Source organism: Panthera tigris, chromosome D2, assembly GCF_018350195.1.
Source record: "Panthera tigris isolate Pti1 chromosome D2, P.tigris_Pti1_mat1.1, whole genome shotgun sequence".
NCBI classification, from domain to species: domain Eukaryota; kingdom Metazoa; phylum Chordata; class Mammalia; order Carnivora; family Felidae; genus Panthera; species Panthera tigris.
In genome coordinates, this window is record NC_056670.1 from 79865624 (window position 1) to 79879354 (window position 13731).

At 48.6% G+C, this 13731-nt stretch overlaps 1 long non-coding RNA gene across 2 annotated transcripts in view; it reads right to left on the bottom strand.

Annotated features, from left to right (window-relative positions):
- Positions 1-339: 339 nt before the first annotated feature.
- The window catches only part of LOC122232058, a 52754-nt gene continuing 39362 nt past the window's right edge, over positions 340-13731 (bottom strand). For both annotated transcript variants that reach the window (XR_006209386.1, XR_006209385.1), the window contains exon 3: positions 340-644. This is a non-coding gene — a long non-coding RNA (uncharacterized LOC122232058). The remainder of the gene's footprint in view (positions 645-13731) is intronic.

Below are 13731 nucleotides of genomic sequence, written 5' to 3' on the forward strand. Positions count from 1 at the left end.
GGGCGGAGATGGGAAGAGAGAGGGGCCTCAGACGGGGCACAGCAGTGGCAGAGGACAGAGAGTGAGGACGCGTGGCGGGGAGAGAGGTCCTTGCTGAGCTGCAGCTGGGTGCTGGCTCCCTGTGTGTGTGTGTGTGTGTGTGTGTGTGTGTGCGCGCGCGCGTGCACATCAGAGGGGACAGGGAGGCTGAAAGCTCGGCCCAGCCCTTTGAGTTTCATTCTGTGGAAAGCGGTGCTATCTCCCAGGTGCAGACTCCGAACCTGAATCACCTTTTAACTCTATTATTGAATCTGTCCATCTTTTTAATAAGATGTTTTTAATGGCAGTGAAAGCCTGCCCTTTCCGATCAAGATGGGCCACTGGACTTGACATTTCATGGAAAACAGAGTCCGGGTCTGCAAGAGAAGGTAAGCAAGATGGGCACGTGTTCTTCCAGAGATTATCCTGCACCTGGGGAGGACAGGTCTGGCTTCTGTTGCGGGGACTCTGTCAGTGCTCGGCTGAGTCTCCGTAGAGTTGCAGCCAAGTCACTGCGTGCAAGCATGGCTGGCGGAGGCACAAAGCTGGGGACGTCCCGGCTTCTCCGACGGCTTGCCGACACGTCGCTCCTGCTGGGGGAGTGGAAAGGACATCTTTGGACGCAGCTGTAACAGAAGGTCAGATGTGCTAAGTGTCTGAAAGGTGCACGTAAAGGGCTGTGGGAGGGGCAGTTGTGCCCCTCCGGGGTGGAAGGGAATGGCTCTGTGGGGCGGGTGTCCCATACCATTTGGGGTGGCCATTCTAGTTAGGGAGTACAGCTGGAACAAGATTCACTGGCCAGACAGGTGATCGTCAGCCAGCAGACGGTGGGCACTGATGCGACAGGGGAGAAGAGGGAGGGGTTGGTAGAGATCGGAGACCTGGAGGGCTCCTGGGGAGGGGGACAGGACGTGGAGTTCTGGTCTAGGAGAAAAAGGCTTTATCACAGACAGGCTCAGGATTTCTCAGCAGCCTCTGAGGGCCTTGAGAAGAGGGAGGAACAAGTTGGTTGGCCAGGGTGCTCAGGTTGCAAGCAGTAGAAACGAACTCTGGAGTGAAGCTAAAGAGAATTTATTGGACGAGTATCCAGAATCAACGGGAAGACTGGAGACCTGGCTCAGAAATAGGCAGAAACTAAGGAAGCTTTTTGGGGGCGGAGGGTGGGGGTGGGAGAGGGGGAGGGTGGAGTAGAACGGTGGGAATAGCCTCAGGGCGGGAATGCTGGGAACATTCCTGGACAACTAGTCTACCGGCTCAAGATCCGCACTCACGGGGCCTCAGCTCAGATCCCAGCGTGAGCCACCCATCTTCCTCTTGGCTCGGGGAGGGCAGGGCCCTCCTACAATCCCACAGGTAGAGTAAGTTCCCCATAAAGACACTGCATTAGGAAGGTAAACGGGGGCGGGCGGCCCTGAGCCACACCACGGCCCACTAGACATACACACTCTCTTGGAGAGTCTGTGGCTCACGCCTGGTTGTCGAGAGTGTTGCCAGCAGGGACAGGTTGGCCTTTGGCCTTCAGGGTAACCCTCGGAGTATCCACAGGCCTCATATCGGCTGGTGGCGTGGGGCTCTAGGCAAGGCCGTTCGGGTGCCCCTGCGGTACAGAGAGCTCATGTCCCGGCCGCGGTAGCCCCCGTGTCAGTGGGAGAGAACTGTCCCCAAGCCTCTGCAGGAGCAGAGGCAGTACATACGTTCGGCAGCTTTTAAAGAGAATTCCCCAGCACGAGCCTCGTTCTACCAGGAATGCAGGCGCTTCACGAAAGCCAGAATAAAAGCTGGGAAAACCTGACAACTTATGACAGACCGAGCCAAGCAAAAACGACAAGCCATGTGACGAGATGGTATTTTGGGGTTGGGGATAGAGTTAGAAATAATTACAGCACAACTGAGCACAGCTTTCCCACCCCTCTTGCTGTGCTGCTGGGGCCTTGTGTGCATGGACGGAAGAGAAGGGGGAATCATTTGACTCTAATTTCCAGCCTTGTTCCTCTAATGGTTCCTTGTGGAAAGATGTTAACTAATGATCATTATTACGGAGCCCTGTGCGTTGAGCAACTCTCGTCAACTGCAGCTGGGGCCTGTGGGGTTTGTCATTTCTCTCCGAGATCGGTTTGTGAGGCCAGTCTACAGATGCGTGCGATTATTTCCTCCCAAACTTCCTAACTGCGCTTTGGGTAGGCATCACCAGATGAACCCAGACATTTGGCGTTTGGCATCGTACGTCCAGCAGCTTAGGCCTTCCGTGGTCACGGAAAACTAGGATTGTGGAGACTGATGCACACTCAATGCCCGGATGACCGTCCACGCAAACGCTATTCATTCTTTTGTCCAGGCACCTCCGTCCCATTTCAAGACTAGTGATGGCCATTGAGGGAAGCTTTCTTCTGTGCCTGGTGCCCGGCCTGAGGCTGAGGACCCAGAGGGAAACAGGATATGCTTCCCCTTTCCAGGAGTTCATAGAGCACGAAACCACTGGTCATAATAACGTGCAAGGCATTCTTTTTATTTAATTTTTTAAATTTTTTTATTTTTGAAAGACAGTGAGAGACAGAGCACAAGTGGGCGAGGGGCAGAGAGAAGGAGACGTAGAATCCGAAGCAGGCTCCAGGCTCTGAGCTGTCAGCACAGAGCCCCACGCGGGGCTCGAACCCACAGACCGCGAGATCATGACCTGAGCCGAAGTCGGACGCTTAACCGACTGAGCCACCCAGGTGCCCCGCAAGGCATTCTAATAAAGACACGCACACGGGGGTTAGGAACTAGCGAACGGATTCCCAAGCCAGTTTGGAATGGACAGGAATCTAAGAGAGGCTGGCGCTTGAAGGGTAAGTAGGAGTCAGAGAACAAGTCTGTTCCAGGCAGGAGGGCTCCATGAGTCACGATATGGAGGCACTCAAGCAGACTGCAAGTCTAGGGGCAGGAAGGGTGACCCAGTGGCTGAAATGAGGCAAGACCCTATTTTAATTTGAAAACAAGTAAGTTTTTCTGAGTAGAGCAATAATAAATGTTTAAAGATCACCGCGGTTAAAACTTGGGTATTCCTCCTCTGCTGCGTCCTCCCCCCACTGCCTCCTCTACGAGCAGACTTCTTCCTACTCATTTATCTCTCTCTCCAGAGTCGGGATGAAATTGCACACCTAGTTTTTATATCCTTATGGCACTTACGGATTGTGTTATGAACATTTCCCCTATCGTTAAATATTCTTCCTCGATATTATTTTTAACGACTTAATACTTCATCACATGGATGTACCATCGGTTTCTAAACTGTTCTCTCGCGTAGGACATTCAGTTTGTTTTCAGTTTTTTTGACACTGCAGTGAACGACAAGATCAATACTTTTGTCCATATTTCTGATGAGTTCTTCAGGATAAATTCCTAGAACTCTAAAAGTGGAACGAAAGGGTATGAATGTTTCTAAGGTTTTTGGTACACATCGATTGCTTTCTTTAAAAAAAGTTCAAACCAGGGGCGCCTGGATGGTTCAGTTGGTTAAGAAGTGTCTGACTCTTTGGCTCAGATCATGATCTCTTGGTTAGTGAGTTTGAGCCCCACGTTGGGCTCTGCGCTGGTAGCATGGAGCCTGCTAGGGATTCTCTCTCTCTGCCTCTCTCTCTCTCTCTCTCAAAAGAAATACACTTAAAAAAAAAGTTTAAACCAACTTCCAGGTAAAGATGGCAGATGAAAACACACTAATTTCGGTCTCCTTCCCCCCCAATACAGCAGGATTTTTTGAAAAGGCATAAACTTGCAAGAATACGAGAGGAGCACAGCAGCACAATCTGGGAATCTGGGAAGCAGATGAACAAGGGATAGGTAGCTGCTTTAGCAGATTTGGGAAGACTGAACTCCCAGCCGGTATTGGAGAAAACAGAAAACCAATTCAATACACTCAGCCGAGTCCTCGAAACAGGCAGGGGTGGTACCAAGTGAGTCTCGGAAGCTGAGAGTTTTTCCAGAAGCAGTCAGATCCCTCGACTTCCTACTGAACTCTGTTGGCGGGGCATGGAGTGAGTCCCACACCCTCCTACACCTTGCATGCATTTGGATGTTATTCTCTGGAGAAGGTAAGACCAAGCAACGTTGCATTGGGCCATTAGATGCAGTTGGGGTGGGGTGTTTACCATACCTGATAGTCTGAGTGAACCTAGGCAGGGTGGCTGCTGGAACCCCCACTAAAACACCCCCCCCCCCCCAAGACTCCTGGGACATGGACAGCCAGGCAGAGACCGCCAGGCTGGAGACTGAAGGATTTTTTTTTTTTTAATGTTTACTTATTTTTGAGAGAGAGAGATAGAGAAGGGAGGGGGAGAGAGAGAGAGAAAGAGAGAGAGAGAGAGAGCAAGCATGAGCAGGGGAAGGGACATAGAGAGAGAGGGAGACACAGAATCCAAAGCAGACTCCAGGCTCCGAGCTGTCAGCACAGAGCCCAATGGGGGGCTCGAACTCCCGGATTGTGAGATCATGACCTGAGCCGAAGTCAGATGCTTAACCGACTGAGCTACCCAGGCGCCCCTGCAGGAATTTTCTTTAGGGAGACTGTTCAGCACAGGAGGAAAGACTGTAAAGATACTAATGTGCAGAATTTCAGATGAACTTCCAAGGATGTTTGTAGTTGACATGCCCTTCCCACACACGCAGAATCCCTAGACCGATTTTTTAGTTCCTCATGTTTGAGCATGTGAAGGTCACCAAGGATTACCAGATATCTGAAGAACGTCTCTAACGTGGAAGGAAAGGGCCAAAGCAAACTGTCAGAAACACTGGCCTCTACCTCACGCCGCACACAAAAACCAATCTGAGATGGACCATGAGACTGAATGTGAAAGGTACAATAAGTCATAGAGCTTCGAGAAGAAAACATAGCGGAACTGTCATAATTTTGAAGTAGGCAAAGATTTTTAAACTAGGACACACACACACACACACGCACACACACACACACATAACCCATTAATTAAGAAATAAAAGATTAATTAATTAGAATTCACGAAAATTTAGAAGTTCCACTCCTCAAAGGACACCATTTAGAGAATGAAAACATAAGACAAAGAATGGGACTAGATATTTGTAATTCTTATATTAGACAAAGGGCTTCTATCCAGATTATATAGAGAACTCTACAAACCAATAATTAAAAAAACCAGCCAGTAAAAAAAAGATTGTTTGAAGGTTAAAAGTCTTCTAGAAATGGGGCACCTGGGTGGCTCAGTCGGTTAAACTTCTGGCTCTTGATCTCGGCTCAGGTCATGATCTCCTGGTTTGTGAGATTGAGCCCCATGTTGGGCTCTGGACTGACAGCGTGGAGCCTGCTTGGGATTCTCTCTTTTCCTCTCTCTCTGCCTCTCTCCTGCTCATGCTTGCTCTCTCTCGCTCTCTCTCTCAAAAAATTCTTCTAGAAACGAGAAGCCCAGAATAGGGCTAAAAAAGATAAAGTTGAAGAATCTCACAGAAACAGAGTGAAAAGACCATGGGATGGAAAATAAAAAAGATGAGACAATGAGCAGACCAGTTTAGAGAGTAGGAAGAGAGGAAAGAGAAAAGAGAAAATAGCAAGGGACCTGATCCAATAAAAAAATTTCAAACTGAAAGGACATAGGTTTCAGAATGAAAGGGGCTCATGAGTTTACCCTGAATCAGCATAGAGTCACATCATGGAATTCCAAGGCACCGAGGACAAACTATGAGCTATCACAGAGAAAAGAAAGAAAGTAAACCCAATGCAAGAGAATAAGTCCTACTCGTAGGGACAGATGTCAGGCTGGCTTTGGATTTCTTAGCTTGCAAGCCACCTGGCAGTTCCCAGACAATGAGCAATGCTTTCGTAACATGGAAGGAAAGTGATTCTCAGCCCCAAATTCTACCCAACTGACCTACCAATCAAATCTGAGAGTAGCATAAACTTAGTTTCATGTGTGTAAAGTCCTAGAAAATTTATATCCCATACGCACGTTTCTCATAAAGCTGCCATAGTGTATATTTTACCAAAATAGCAAAGTGAACATAAAGGAAGACTGGGAGGCAGGAAACTGGGCAAGCAACAAGGAGAAAGGCAGGTGGAGGGGCCTCTAAGACGGTGGTGGGGGGTGAATGCTGGCCCCAGCTAAGTAGCCAACATGGAGGGCCCCCGATCAAAGCTGGGGGGAGTTGAGACAAGAGGAAAGGGTCGTCGCCACCTTGATGCCTTGTGCCCTTTTGTTCTCTCGGTATTTTCTGCATTAAAAAGCATTTTAAAAATTGTGGTCAAATATATATAAAATTTGCCATCATAACCGTTTCTAAGCATCTAACGCAGTGGCATAAATTAAGTCTACATTCACAGTGTGGTACAACCCTCTCTACTAGCTGTTTCCAAAACTTGTCATCACTGTGAACAGAAACTTTGTACCTACTGAGCAATAATTTCACGTTCTGACCTCCCCTGGTCCCTGGACCTCCATTCTGTTTCTTTCTATGAATTTGACAATTCTAGGGACCACACAGAAGTAGATTCATACAATATTCATTCTTTTGTGTCTGGCTTATTTCATTAATTTTTTTAAATGTTTATTTTTGAGAGAGGGAGAGAGAGAGAGAGAGAGAACACGAGTCAGGGAGGGGCAGAGAGAGAGAGGGGGCACAGAATCCAAAACAAGCTCCAGGCTCCGAGCTGTCGGCACAGAGCCTGACGCGGGGCTCGAACCCACGAACGGTGAGATCGTGACCTGAGCCGAAGTCGGACGCTTCACCGACTGAGCCACCCAGGCGCCCCTCATTTTTCATATTAATTACCATTTACACTCATTTATATTTAAGTAGTTGTTGATAAATAAGAATATTTGAGAAAAAAGAAAGGTTAAACTAGCCTAAGTCCGGTCTAAGAACAGTACCCTTGTCACCACACAATATACATTGTTAGTGTTCATACTTTGATGTGACATATAAAGGTATTACTGTTTTATTTTTCTTTGTTCTGATCATTAGTGAGACTGCCCGTTTTTCTTCTGTTTATTAGTCGTTTGTATTTATCTTCTGTTCTTCAGCCCATGCACTTTTTAAAAAAGTTTATTTATAGATATATGTATGTGTATATATATATATATAGAGAGAGAGAGAGAGAGAGAGCGCACGAGAGAGCGAGCAGGGGGGGGGCAGGGACAGGGAGAGAGAGAGAATCCCAAGCAGGCTCCGTGCTGTCACTGCCGAGCCTGACGTGGGGCCCAGTCCCACGTACCGTGAGATCATGACCTGAGCTGGAATCGACAGTCAGGCGCTTAACCGACCCAGGCGCCCCCAGCCCAGGCAGTTTTGATTTTCACATTGAAAGCCATGCTGAGTGGGTAGGAACAGCCTTTCTAAAGAAGAATTCCTACTTCTTTATGCACTCCTGCCCCGCCACCCCCCCCCCTCCCCCGCATTAGCACGCTCCTGGAGGAGACGGAGGCTGTAAAATGCCACTTATGCGCTTGAACCCAATGACTGTCATCAGAAGTACAATGCTGGTTCTCTGGAAAGTCAAAGTTGCCAAAGAAGTTAGTAAGCAGAAATGAGGGATCGCTGCGAAACCAGATGGAGCGTTTTCTTCTAATCGCATCCGTAGAAAGCACACGGTCTCGCGAAAGCAAAGTCCCCACCGCCCTGCTGGCTGCACTCTGTGTTCGGAACCAGGAAGGCTCACGGGATGCCAGGTGGGAGTCCCCGGGGGTGCTTTCACCTACTGGCCTGCAACCCCAGACCCTGAGAATTTGGCAGTACTCTGCTGAAAAGCGCTCAAGACGGCATCCCACTGGTGGATGGCATAAAGACCCACTCACAGCCTTATTTGACTGTCTGCCAAGGTGTCGGCATCTCAAAGTGTTCCTTTCCCTTCCCCCTCTCTCCAAATGAATTCTCCGATTGTCATCCTATGTGCTTAAAGCAAGGAGATAATAGATATATGGACACATGTCAACCTTTGTGCCACGTTGTTAATAACACCAAAGGTAACTTATGTGTCCCACGGGGAAATGGTTAAGCTATGTCCCAACCACCCGAAGGAGTAGCATACACTTGTTAAAATTAGGTCTACTGGGAGTTTGTAATAAGAGAGGGACATGCTTAAAGTGTGTGGGCACCTGAAAACAGGACATACCACTGCATTCCTGTATTTAGTACAGCCACATAAAAGGAATAAGCTATACATGGGAGAAAACGAATCCTGGAAGGAAATGCAAAGAAACATTACCCTGGTTGTTCTTGGGGAGTGGAATTGTAGGTGAGAACCCCTGCCTCCATTCCTTTTATGTCCTTTTCTTTAATGAGAAGATCACTACTGTTATGATGGAGATCATTTATTGGAAATAAGAAATGGGAGGATGCTAATTACCCTGCCTTCAGTAAAACCGCGGGGAGCGCTGGCGGTTTCTCCCAAGGGCTGCCTCCCATGCCGGGTATGCAAACATATCTGAGAGCAGAAGTCGGTTCCTTCCCTCTGCTTCGGTTCCCTGCTCTGACACACCTCGTGCGGAGCACGGTGTTGTTCTTGTTGAGGAACCAGCCCCTTTGTGGTGGCATTCGAAACACGAGGGGTGTTTTAGAAATGAAAATTACAGCCTGGGTGGCTCAGTCGGTCACGCGTCCGACTTCGGCTCAGGTCACGATCTCACGGCTCGTGGGTTCGAGCCCCGCGTCGGGCCCTGTGCCGACAGCTCGGAGCCTGGAGCCCGCTTCGGATTCTGTGTCTCCCTCTGTCTCTGCCCCTCCCCCACTCACGCTCTGTCTCTCTCAAAAATAAACATTAAAAATTTTTAAGTAAAAAAAAATAAATGAAAGTGACTCTCAAGAGTTGCAGCAAGCCAATCAAGGGTTCTTGCACTCCGTAAAGAGGAGGCAGATTTTACATGGCAACTTGCTTCTGTGTTTAGAAACCAGCCCAGGTTAATGTGTCAGAGGCACGGATTCTCTGACCCCGCCGGTTGGAGTGGGAATTAACACCGTCCTTCTAGAGGACGATCTGGTGACATTCAAGAAAAGCCTTATGATTCTGCATGTCCTTCGATGGCACGATTCTGCAAATTGGGATTTCTTCTAAGGAAATAATCCTGAATGCTTGTCAACAGAGTTGTAAGCGTGTCCATTATAGTAGAGCGGATTATAACGAACCGTCGAAAACGACAAGAGTCTGGCTCATTAATCATGGCACACTTATGTAATGGCGTGTGACGTTTTTGAAGAATATTGACCGAAATGGAAATTATTCAAAACGCATTGTTACATAAAGTAATCTGGTTCTGGAGTAGTACATAATTTTGCACTGAAATACACATGGGCTAATTAAAAATAATGAAAAAAAATACACGAAACTGGTAACTATAACTCTGTTTCCAGATGGCAGAATTAGGGGTGATTTATCCACATTTTCGCCGATAGATTCCTTCGTTCAATGCATCTCACCTATTTTGCTCCGTGGAGCAGTGTGTAGTCAGTGAGGCATGTCCTGGATGAGGCATGTCCTCAGTGAAGGTCTGCTGTGCTACCCGTGAGCTGCTCAGAGCATGGGGCCCCAGGCATGCTGAGAGCCCTTCCGAGCCCCAGAGTGAATGAGGCAGGCCTCAAGGAAGCAAGTGACACAGTAGGCTGGCCATTGTCCAGGGGACTTTTAGGAGGATCACTGCTTACTCTACAGGGATTGGAGAGAAAAGAGAAGTCCTTATTCCGGCCTTCCTAAAACTCGTGTGCCCTGAAAACTCTTCTAAGTCACATTTTTTCCAGTTCTATCCATCTACCCACCCAACTCTCCATTCATTCACCTACCTATTCCTTCATCTATCTAACCACCCATCCAACTGCTCATCCATACACTTATCTGCCTGTCCACCCATCCATTCACTTACCTATCTATCATCCACTCATCCACGCCCCCCACCCCATCCATTGACTCAGCGGCCAGCCCATACATCTGTTCATCCATCCAAACTTCTTTGCTGGTGTGACGACCCGTCTGCCCATCCGTTCACTCGCATGAATACTTATCCACCCATCCGGCCATTCAGCCACCTACCTAGCCATCTACTCACCCACGCATGCGTTCATCCATCTTCCATCATTCTGTCCATCCACGCTTTTGTTTCTTCATTCGTTCCATAAACATTGACCGGGGACCTACAACTTGCCAGATCCTGCACTTGGATGGTGCCAAGATAAAGGACGCAGCCCACCCTCAGGGAGTTCATAGTCGAGGTTGTGTCCATCATTCACACCAACAAGGCCTGTTGGCAACCTTGGTGTGGCCTGGTAACCACCTGGCACCCTCCACCCAGGTTTTTGTGAGCAGAGGGCCCTGGTTGAAAGAGCCCTTGGGCACATGGGAAACATTTCCTGGGAGGTGAAAGCATTTGGGAGTGTCCTCTGACACCTGGGGGTGGGGGTGGGGGTGGGGGTGGGGGTTGGGTTTGTGCCCACCAGCTTCCCTAAACCCTTGTCAGCATGGGGTGTTACCAATATTTGTATGTTTTGATTCTAGGATGGCTTAAAACTCCATATTTCCGTGTGTATTTCTCTGGACACTGACGAGGTCGAGCGTTTTGCATGTTTGTTGTTCAGGTACCCCTTTTCTTTTGTGACTTGCTTGTTGTAACTGTCAGTACGGGGGCACCTGGCTGGTTCACTTGGTGTCCAACTCTTGATTTTGGCTCAGGTCGTGATCTCATGCTTTGTGAGGGCTCGTGAGGCTCGCTGCTGTCAGCGCACAGCTTTGGATCCTCTGGCCCCCTCTCGCTCTCTGCCCCTCCCCCACTGGCGCTCTCTCTCAAAAATAAACATCAAAAAATGTATATTTATGTGTATAAACACACACGCACGTGCGCATATAATTGCAAGTCTTTGCCTATAGGCTCTCTCCATTTTTTTGTGTCTCCAGGACGCGTTTCTTAATCATCACATTTAGAATTAGATGTTTGGCCCCTTGGTACCTGCAGTTAGCTAAGGCCTCTATCAGAACATTTATTTTGTTTGGTTTCGTATACGGGAAATACGTGAATTTGTTCACTTCACGTCCTGCTTCCTTCCTCAAAGGATTGCAGGCCGCATCGTGTGCGGTGGGTGTCTGTCTTCCGCAGGACTGAACTTAATGGCAGAGATTGTGGCCCGTTTAAGAGTCATGCTTACTCCTTTCACTATTTAACCAAGAACTCTGAATGGAGGTGGCAGAGAATTTCCCCACACGTTTATTCATCACGAAGTTTTTTGGAAGTCTCCCTTTCACGGTAGAGACATTTGGCAGACTGTGCCTTAACCAAGTGATCAGAGCCAACATCGCCCATAGGGGGACGAACATGGGTATCTGGGACCGTCATCCGCTCTGCTGCATATTTTGCCCAATACGCACGGCCTGGATCCAACAGCAAATCCAACAAATTCCAATTGGAGACCACGTTAGAAAACAACTGGCCCGTTCTCTTTAAAGCAGTCAGCGTCCCACAAGGCAGACAAGCTGCAGATGTGGTCCAGGTTAATGGAAACCAGAGCCACGGAAGTTAATGCTTGGCTCTTGGGTCAGAAACACGTTGCGCTAAAAGACGTTGTTGGAACAATTGGGAATTGGGTATGGATGCTATGAGAGTAATCTTGTATCAGGGTAAAGTTTCCTGATAATTATATTGTGGTTACATAAGAGGATGTCTTTGTTCTTATGAAACCTAGGCTGAGATATTTAAGGGTGATGGGTTGTGGTTCTGCAACTTATTCTCAATCAGCGGAGCGAAAAAAAATTCTGTAACACATGAGATGGGGAGGGAGGGAGGGAGGGAGGGAGGGAGAGAGAGAGAGAGAGAGAGAGAGAGAGAGACTGGGAGAGAGCGGGCACATCCATGCAGTTCTGACTCAACTGATGAATGCAGGTGTGCAGGTAGAGGGTACATGAGTGTTGATCACGGCACTATGGGCCACATTTAAAAAAATAGGTTGGGCATTTCCAAAATAAAAGGTTATTTCTTACGTTGGGCAAGAAGAACACCACCCTCTCAGGTTGTATTGAAATCAGGCGTCTTTTCTGGAGTGGTTCCAGGCTCGGGGGACAGGATCTAGCAGTTGCCAGAGTGTACCGTCCGTGACATTAATGAAGGTTCCTAGGACCTTCCCTGCATCAACTTTTTTTTTTAACGTTTTTTTTTTGTTTTTTTTTGTTTTTTTTTTTTTTAATTTTTGAGACAGAGAGAGACCGAGCATGAACGGGGGAGGGGCAGAGAGAGAGGGAGACACAGAATCGGAAGCAGGCTCCAGGCTCTGAGCCATCAGCCCAGAGCCCGACGCGGGGCTCGAACTCACGGAGCGCGAGATCGTGACCTGAGCTGAAGTCAGACGCCCAACCGACTGAGCCACCCAGGCGCCCCATTCAACTTTTATGAGCTTCATAGGGAAAGAAGGTTTAGAATGCTCTCTAATTCTTCTTTCATATCTTATCATATCATCTGGTTCACTATCGGCCCAGCATCGATTTAGCCCAAACCAAACTCAGCCACAGGGCTGCTGTTTAAAGAGAAGTAGACGTGTGGCCTTTTTCCAGGGGATCTGATGAGCTCCGGAGGCCCTTCCAGAAGACATTGTCCTGACACTTAGACTTGTGTCACGTACCGGTTCTGTTTTCAGTTACCCGCAGATGTCACTCACAGATGTAACTCACAGATGTAACTCACAGATGTAACTCACAGATGTGATGCGCGGTAACTCAGAGTCACTTATAGATGTCTATGCTGATCAGATTAACGGAATAGTCCCCTCGTCTTCACCCCAAATCTGTAGATATGCTCCACGGGAAGCTGTCTGCTTGCCAGACATGGAATTAAGATTAATGGAGGAAGTGTGATTCGCAGTGGCACCATGGCAGTGGGCGACTGACAACTGACAGGTGACAGATGATGAAGCAGAAAATCCAGAATCACATGCATCTGACCTCTGCATAAGTTGGATCCTTGCTGGGAACACAGCACGTTCCCTGCAACATTTCCTTGGGTTAGGAGGGATGTGTGTGTGTGTGTGTGTGTGTGTGTGTGTGTTTTAATGTTTATTTATTTTGAGATAGAAAGTGTGAGTGAGTGGTGGGGAGAGGCAGAGAGAGAGGGAGAGAGAGAATCCCAAGCAGGACCCTGCACTGTCAGCACAGAGCCCAACTCGGGGCTTGAACTCACAACTCACGAACCGTGAGATCATGACCTGAGCTGAAATCAAGGGTCAGACGCTTAACCGACTGAGCCGCCCAGGCTCCCCGGTAGGGCTGCGTTTTAAAACTGAGACATTACCCGCATCCTAGGCATTTTAGAAGAAACTGCCCTGAAGGACAGAATTGAATTGAAGATTCTTTTCCTTACAGCCAGGATGGCTGGGGATCCCGGGTAGAGAGGGGAGCAGAGTGAAGGGAGCCCAGCTCAGTGGGGCTGGGGCTGCCGCCCAGGTGGTGACAAGGAAGCGTTTGGGAGGCTGAGCTGGCATGAGGCCAGGAAGGACCTGGGGGTGAGGACAGCCAGAGGTGGTGAGGAAAAGAAAGACAACTGGCCAGCCGGGCGCCCAGGCCGCGCTGCCTCCTGGTGCCTGTGCGGGGCTCGGCCCAGGGTACGTTCTAATTCCCATGAGGCAGATGAAGAAAACATGGGGAAAAGCAAAGGATGAACACAAAGCAGAGGCTGGAAAAGAAGGACTCGGTAAAAGGTTCCGGGTGTGGAATTACGCAGTAAGACAGGTAGCGTGGGGTTTGGCCAG